The sequence below is a fragment of the Magnolia sinica genome, chromosome 10, assembly GCF_029962835.1.
Source record: "Magnolia sinica isolate HGM2019 chromosome 10, MsV1, whole genome shotgun sequence".
In the NCBI taxonomy this organism is placed as follows: Eukaryota; Viridiplantae; Streptophyta; class Magnoliopsida; order Magnoliales; family Magnoliaceae; genus Magnolia; species Magnolia sinica.
In genome coordinates, this window is record NC_080582.1 from 36,001,113 (window position 1) to 36,009,248 (window position 8,136).

Consider the following 8,136-nt stretch of genomic DNA (forward strand, 5'->3'; position numbering starts at 1 on the left):
TTTCAACAATTCTATTTTGTTATAGTGTTTTGGGTGTAGAGAATTCATGTAGTATTCCCTGATCGCAAAAGAATTTCTCAAAACCACTATTCTCGAATTCTGATCCATGATCCCTAGGGATCTTACTAACTTAAGAACCTTTTTCAATTTGGATCCGTTTGAGAATCCTTTTTACTTCATCAAGGGTTTCTGATTTATCCCTTAAGAAGGCTACCCAATTGAATCTAGTAATATCATCCATGATTACCAGTATGTATTTTTTACCTCCTCGACTCTCCATCCTAATTAGTCCTATAAGATCCATGTGGAGAAGTTTGAGAGGTTTGGATGTGGCATTGGAGTCCACCTTTTTATGAGCATTCCTAGTTTGCTTGCCAATTATTTGGCATTCGCCACATATTTTGTCTACAGTCGCCACATATTTTGTCTACATTTTGTAGTTTAGGTAGACCTCTTATCAGTTCTCTTTTGTTCAATCTATACAAATTGCGGTATTGTACATGTCCAAGGCATTTATGCCATAACTCAGTTTCATCGGTATGGACCATGTAACACGATTGATTAGAAGAGCTCGAATCACTTATGATGTAGCAGTTTTTAAAAGTTTTGTGACCAGTTAATATTATAAAACCGTTTTTATTTAAAATTTCACACCTTAGGTTAGAAAATTTTACACTATGATTTTTATCGCATATTTGAGAAATGCTTAATAAGTTATGTTTTAAACCTTCTACATATAAGACATTCTCAAATAAAGGGAGGTTAGAAAGTTGAACCATACCTTGGCTAATAATCCTACAATTGCTACCATCACCAATGTGACTGAACCATCAGTCATGTCTTTAAGAGTGGTGAATAGACATTTGTCACCAGTCATGTGCCTAAAGCATCCACTGTCTAGGTACCACTTTGAATGGTTTGATGCTTTGAAAGCGGTGTGGGCAACCAAGCTAGTAACCTTAGGAACCCATTTCATAACTGTTTTGGTTTTAGGAGTATAGTTGGTCTTCTTGTATTTGTAGTTGTTATAAGAACGACCTACTGAGTTAGATTTTAAGAGCTCCTTAAGTAAATCAATTATTTTCTCAGCTAAAGTATTTCGGTTCTGATTTTTATAGTTGATATGGTTGCATTTGGGTTTTAAAGATTGAAAAGTTTTAACATTTTAAGAAAAATTCTGATTTGAACTATTCCCTTTTGAGTTTGAAGACTCTCCTTTCGTAAACTTAGGAGGAGTATACTTCTATTTAGGAGGAACATTTTTATCGTAACCCAAACCAGATCGGTCGCCACATTTTCTTGATTCAGACAAAAACTTTTCTAACTTTGGATCACCTTGGGCATACCTCCGTGTATCCTTTAAACTCAAAAGTGAAGAGACTTCAAGTTTTAGTTTTTCATTTTTAGATTTAAGATTTTCAATAAGGGAGGTTTTGAAATTTAAATCACATTTAGTTTTTTCAAAACAATCTGAAATGTAGGATTTTTCTAAAGCAAGAGAATCAAAATTTTCTTTAAGTTTTAAAAACTTTTCTTTTTAAAGTTTTAGTTTAACAACAAATTTACAACTTTCCTTGTATAGGGCATTGTAAGCGTCTCGAAGATCTTCTTTATTTTCATGATCACTATTCAGATTTTCTTCACTAGTTGAATCATCATGATCTGAAAAGGTGAACTTGGCTAGAGTCATAAGGGCTTTAACTTCATTGCCCGACTCAGTTTCAGAATCTTCTGATTTAGAAGAGGCTTCAGTGCTAGAAGATTCATCCCAAGTAGCCAACATTCCTTTCTTTTTAAGCTTGTCCTTTTTAGGACACTTGTTTGCTAGATGCCCATATTCATGGTATTTATAACATTGACTATCTTTTAAATATTTCCAAGTTTTAGATTTGGATCTTTTCTTATCATTAGATTTTTGAAAATCAACTCTCTTTTTACTTTTTAAAATTTTATAAAACTTTTTAGCTAAAAGGGACATATCATCTTCAGAGTTTTCTAAATCAAAATTACTACAATTTTCTTGAGAAAAACATTTAGAAGATTTAAGGGTTACTGATTTACCTTTAGGAGCTTTAAAAGTTAACTCATAAGTCTGTAAAAAGCCAACTAATTCTTCCACCCTCATATTGTCCGTATCACAAAGTTCCTAGATCGCAGTCACCTTTGAGTTGAACCATTTAGGTAGTGAGTGTAATATCTTTGCACACACTTTACTTTTTGAGATTTTATAGTCAAGACCCTACATAGAGTTCACAATGTCATTTAATCTTGTATAAAAGTCCATAAACATTTCATTTTCTTCCATATGTATTTCCTCAAATTTGGTTGTGAGGATTTGGACTTTAGATTTCTTGACAATTGATGTACCCTCGTGTGTCATTTCTAAAATATCCCAAGCTTGCTTTGCAGTATCATAATATATAATTCTTTTGAATTCATCTGGTGATAGTGTGCAAGTGATTGCATTTAGTGCTTTTGCATTGGCACTACTCTCATTTTTCTGAAGAGTGGTCCATGAGAAATAAGGTGTTACTTTCATAGATTTTGATCCACCGATACCAGTCACTTTAATGGTAGGAGGGGTCCATTCAGTCACTGTGGCTTGCCACATGCTCTCATCCATGGATTTTTAAAAAATTCTCATCCTGGCTTTCCAATAAGCATAATTGGAGCCATCAAATGGTGGAGGCCTAGTGACTAAAAGACTATCAAAATTTGACATCTTATATAGCTTAAATCGATTAGCTGAGGAAATTAATCTAAAAAGTAATAACAATTAAAACGAGCTATTAAGCTCTAATACCACTTGAAAAGGCCGAGCTATATGTCCTAGAGGGGGGGGGTGAATAGGACTATGCCAAATTAAAATGATAACAGCAGAAATTTAAAAATTAAAGGAAAGATAACACTATAATCAATTCACAATACTGAAATGTAAAGCAACCTCAAATGTATGAGTATTAAGAGATTATTACAAATGTTGTTCTAAGGACAACCTTACACCAAAAACCAAGTTTTATGGTAGGACAACCTGATTCCTAGAAAGGTTTTTGTATCAAAAACTCAAACTTGATACAGAGGAATCACTACCAGAAAAATGGGCAAAGGCTACGAATAAAAACTGTAGCTAAAGGCCTATGGCTACGGTTATAATCCGTAGCACGACCGTAGCCATAGGTCAAAAATCTATGGCTATGGATAAAATCCGTAGCCATATAAACAATCGATACGGATTAAATCCATAGCCATTACTTCTGTAGCACTAAGGTATTTACGGCTACGGATTATATTTATAGCTAAAAGTAGAGAGAGAACCAATAGGCTTAATGCGGCAACACCTACGGTTTTTAGATAAAAGGCTACGGTTAGTAGCCGTAGCTATAGAAACAATAGGTACAGATTAAATCCGTAGCAATATTTTCTGTAGCTGTAACTTTTATACAGGTATGGATTATATCTGTAGCTAAAAGTAGAATGAGAACCGTAGCAAAAGGCAGAATTAGCAAGAGCTATGGTTTTCAGCTAAAGGGCTATGGTTAATATATGTAGTTAATGCCTATTTTAATAAAAAAAATAGAAAATAATGGCAGCTCTCATCATTGTAGTACACCCTGATAACTCATATGAGTTAAAATAGATAAATACTTCATGGCTAAATCATTTATTCATTTAATCAAACAAAATCATTCATTCATTCAATCAAACACAATCATTCATTCATTCAATCATATACAATCATTCATTTCCATTCACAAAAAGTACAATGCCAACATAATAGTTATATGTCTATTTAAAGTTTTCATTAGCAGCAAGATCCAATGCCTTCTCGCAACCAAATAGCTTCTCAACAATTGCAAGCGAAAACTCCAAGGATGTGCCTCTACTGGCTATTAATTTGCCATCAACTAACACCCTATTCTCAGCTTCACTTTGATCTGAAAGCTTACTGCACATGGCTGAAAATCAATTTCATCATACAAAATGGAAGAAATTGCATGTTATGACATTATACGTAAGAGGTTGAAAATGTGTTTGTGTGTGTTTTGAAGATTGAGCTGAAAATGTAATGGACGCACTTGGAACATGGCCATCCTAAGACCTACATTCGATAAGATCGTGACAGAATTTTCCATGATCTGAGGCTTCTTAACACCCCATCTCCAGTAAGAAAGATGTTAGAAGAAAATCAGATTTAAGAAAATCAGATTCACATGGAAAGAGCAGCACATCTAAAATTCAAATCTCTGTTGGAAAAAAAGAAAACTATAATTCTAAATACCCACTTCCAGTTCATGAAGAAAGACTAACGATCACATCGGAATCAATCGCTCTCCCTGAGGACTTGAAATTTCAAACTCCCAACCTCAAATTCAAGAAAAAAGAGCAAAAGAACAAAGCTGAATTCAAATCTCTCTTTGAAAATCTGCAAAACCCTTCACTAACTGTTCAACTAAGCCCTTCATACCCCAACAACTGTTCCACACACTTCAAAAATCTGCTACCATTGTTTTATACAACAACAACATTAAGATATATTTAAACAACAACTGTCAATTTGGAACAACAACTTCCATTGTTCAATTGTTCCTTAGAATATCTGCAAAAGGATTTTCAATGGTATTTAATGTATAGAAAATCTGTTACCATTGTTGAGTGGAACGCAACCCTGTCTTTGCACTTCCTCTATATGCAACCCAACCCAACCCAGCTAAATTTCATGTTGATGCAAAATTCAGGTTGATAGTGAAATGATTTCGGGATTAAAATAAAAAAAATTAAAAAAAAAAGAAAAAAAAGAGAAAAAGAAAAGAAGAAGAAGATGCATACCGAGTTCTATTCCCAGTAAGGTTCGGGAAATTGTGATCCTCCATTGATGACGTTAAATGCAGGCATAGGCAGAACTAGAGTTTTGTTCCTAGCAAGGTTCGCAATTGTGATTTTTGCATACTAGCTCATTGAATATGTGATTGACCAAATGAATAACTTAGATCGATGAATTGTGCTATTAAAGTGACCCAGTGCAACTAAGAGTAATATAAGTTATTCTGCTTTGATAGCAGTGGATCATTTCTCTATTTCATTTGTGAGGAGATATATGATACTCAGGGTGCGTATGACGCTCCATACTCAGATAATCTACATGCGGCACACATTGACTCAAATAGATATTAATGTGCCATCGAATGCACAATCTTTGGATAGGGAAAGAATTTTGATCCACAGATATGTCGATAAGGGTGTAATTTGTGTGTATATTTCAAGAAAGTTGACTCTTGGCTATCAAAGAAAATAAAGAAAATTTTGCCAACACTAGGGTATTGGCCAATAAAGAGAGCTGAAGTTGACTCTTTAAAAGGAAGCAGAATAGGACATGAGACATGTTAGATGCAAGCTACAGTAGTTGAGAATTTTAAAATATGATAAAGAGGTTCAACCGTTAAGAAGTTAAATCAATGTGCTAAACTAAACAGCAGTGTCAAAACATTTCAAGTCTCGGAGATGTGCAAGGATAAATCAACAAGTTGAACTTAGTAGCATTTTTTAAGATTGGCAATGAAATGATTAAGTTGATTACCCCATCAGATGTAGAAATGATAGAATGCAGATTTGGTATGGAGTTTGCACTTTCAATTTTAACAGTTACATGTATATCTGCACCACAACCTGCAGAAACGATAGCAAAGGACATTGATAGAACACAAATTGTTCAACTAAACCAAAAATGCCATTCAGAATTTAATTGTACAACCATCAAAAATAGATATTTGTATTGAGTATTTACTTCGGAGATAATCCTTCAATTCGTGGACCACTTTCGCATCTTTGACAAAGGAAACAACATAAAAGTCTACTTTATTTTCAACCCCAAACTTAATGTCATCCCAATCCTTTTCTGCAGTAAATCAAATCAAATAGTTATCTGTATTTGCAAAACAATAGAAGTTCATCATGTAATTAAGACCTTCCATTGGGAAGGAAGTAATAAAAACAACGGCAAGTTTCCTAAAATTGAGAAGGATATGATGTGATGCATCCCAAAGTCTCACCAGTAATAGATGGCAATGTAGCACTTTTTCCTTAAACATTCAAATGCCGTCTAGACTTAAGTTCACCTCCATCAACAACTTCACATCTGACGGAATCTTCTGTCTTGGACTTCACCACTAATGACATCATTCCTCCTTAAAAATGAAATTAAATCATTTGCACTAAATCATTACAGCGGCCTAGTTACATATCTTTACTTCCTAAAAGTTCAATTTTAAATATTTCAAATATCTGACAAAGAAAGCTTTTATGAGCTCCAAAATAAATGTGAGGCTTGTGACTTTAAATAGACATTAAAAATATTGCAATAATGTCTTCATACTGCACTTCTAGTGACAAATATTCAGCATAAAATTTGCTCCTTAGATTTCCACCATTGGAAATTCATTTTCTAAATATTAAATAGTATCATTTTCATTATGGTTAAGTGCGTCAACACATTTAATAAGCTGTCCTTCATATTCTAGTAATTCGTAAATAATATGAAATTACTGTGCTCCATACTCAGAAAATGCTCTAGCACCCTTAGATCACTATAAGTTACTGTGCTCCTAGTATAACCAAAGAAAAAGGATCCAAATACAACTTCACCTTGAACTGCAGGGTACTGTTGATAGCATCACTTTTCAGCTCCTAGTTTGGACCCATATCATGCATGGGGACAACAAATGCCTGAAATAAGAAATTTTAGTTAGGGAGTTCTCCATTGTCCTTGTAATTAGATTTCATATTTATTCTATTTAAATGGGTTTCAATTTCTCAAAACCATTAAAATGACCAAACAAAAATTTTAAAAAACAGAGTGCCAACATCAATGAAAATACAGCTTCTAACTGGAACTTCATTTCCATTAATGAAAATATTCCTAGACAACCAGCCCAATGCTCATTTAGCCATAATTTAGCTTGAACACAGGCCAAGGTCGAATCTAAAATACAAAAGGGTGCATCACATCCTGTTTATTATTCTAGCTTGAAATTGCCTACAGATCAGGCCTGATGATGAATGGTCCAGTTAAGAAGCTAGACCAGCCATCCCAACACCATCATTAGTACTGGGCCTGTCCATGATTCATTGTCCACTTCAGTACCCAATTTCAGATACAGATGGAACCAATATATAACACTGGAAGAAGATGGTGCAAATATAGGTCAGCTCTATCTGCAGTGTACCAAAATCTATATATTCTCAACAACATACATGTTCTTTGCAAGAGGACCAAATGGGTGATAGAGTCTTGACCTTATTTTTTCTTTTTCTTTTTTCAATAGGTAAGCTGGGCTCAAACCCACCTCAATGTTGAAACATACTGGGCTCAAACCCAAGACCTTAATGTTGGAAAACACCCCGTCCACCATGAAGCTATGGGCTCAAACCTGAGATCAGACAGGATCAAAGTAGTTCTTCTTGGCATGATCATAGAGTAGCCCCTAGAATCATCACCTCTTTAATGACAACCTGACAGACGCCTCACGAATTCAGCATGCAGCGAATGGCCCGCCTATATCATAGTTCAATCAACAAACATTAAGTTTCTATGATGAATTAAGTTATGTCATAATCAGGCAAGTAATTATCTTTCTCATGCAGGAGGACATACATGAAAATACACGAGGTGGGTTTGAGCCCAACTGAAGTCTTCATTACAATGGAACAGGAAGCTGGGTCTTCCTTGTAAAGTTTTCAGAATTGGTTGTCCTGTATTACATATTAAAAGTGCAGTTACAGTTCAACAGAGAGATAAATCCCAGATAAAAGGGGAAATTTTACAAGCTTACTTATAGATATGCATTTCCCTCACCAGAAATGCTCATTGCAGTTTTAAGACCTTGCTTTAGTTTAACCTAAAACAAATGACAAACCAAACATTTGTGATTTGAATAATATCATTGACAGAAAGATTCCCAAAACCAAGCTAGTGCATGTTATAAGTTGCACATCCAGTTTGAAAAGAGCAAGTTATGGGTTGCATGTCCAGTTTCAAAAGAGCAATAAAAAACACCAAGTATACATCAAATGATTCAAATCACCTTATCCATGGCTTCTAAATACTGATCAACATGTTTACTAACTTTCTTAGCTAATGTC

At 34.4% G+C, this 8,136-nt stretch overlaps 1 long non-coding RNA gene across 1 annotated transcript; it reads right to left on the bottom strand.

The window, feature by feature from the left end:
* Positions 1-5,574: 5,574 nt before the first annotated feature.
* Positions 5,575-6,375, bottom strand: LOC131257434 (uncharacterized). The gene is made up of 3 exons (XR_009177398.1): positions 6,048-6,375; positions 5,783-5,893; positions 5,575-5,664 (listed from the first exon to the last, which is right to left on the bottom strand). It is a non-coding gene; the product is annotated as an uncharacterized LOC131257434 (long non-coding RNA).
* Positions 6,376-8,136: the final 1,761 nt, after the last annotated feature.